Raw genomic sequence first — 397 nt, forward strand, 5'->3', positions numbered from 1 at the left:
GTTTACCTTAAAAAGGGCTGGGTGTTTATCGGTTTGTTCCCGCAGCAAAACAACTGCTAAACTAACCACTTCATTTCAATTAAGATGCTTCCAAAGGAGCAGAATAATTTCTCAGCTTTAAAACCCTCTGATTTCCCATCAGGATGGAGACGCTGACCCTTCAGTCCTGCGCCGCGTTGAGCTAACGCTAAGGAGGGGCTGCTCCGCGCGTCTGGGGCTCTCGCACGCTGACACGAGGAAGCCGAACGCGCCGGCGCGGCCAGCGGCGAGACAACGTCCTCCGGGTACGGGGTGAGGGCAGCCCAAGCTTCCAGCCGCCCTTGCGAAGGCTCACGGGGAAGGAGACGAGGCACGTCGCCTCTTCGTGGTCCGCGGGGACCACGCGTGTTGCAGTGGG

At 58.7% G+C, this 397-nt stretch overlaps 1 protein-coding gene across 1 annotated transcript in view; it reads right to left on the reverse strand.

Annotated features, from left to right (window-relative positions):
* The window catches only part of KANSL3 (KAT8 regulatory NSL complex subunit 3), a 17,117-nt gene that overhangs the window by 4,061 nt on the left and 12,659 nt on the right, over positions 1–397 (reverse strand).

Source organism: Eurypyga helias, unplaced genomic scaffold (assembly GCF_000690775.1).
Source record: "Eurypyga helias isolate BGI_N326 unplaced genomic scaffold, ASM69077v1 scaffold25532, whole genome shotgun sequence".
Lineage (NCBI taxonomy): Eukaryota > Metazoa > Chordata > Aves > Eurypygiformes > Eurypygidae > Eurypyga > Eurypyga helias.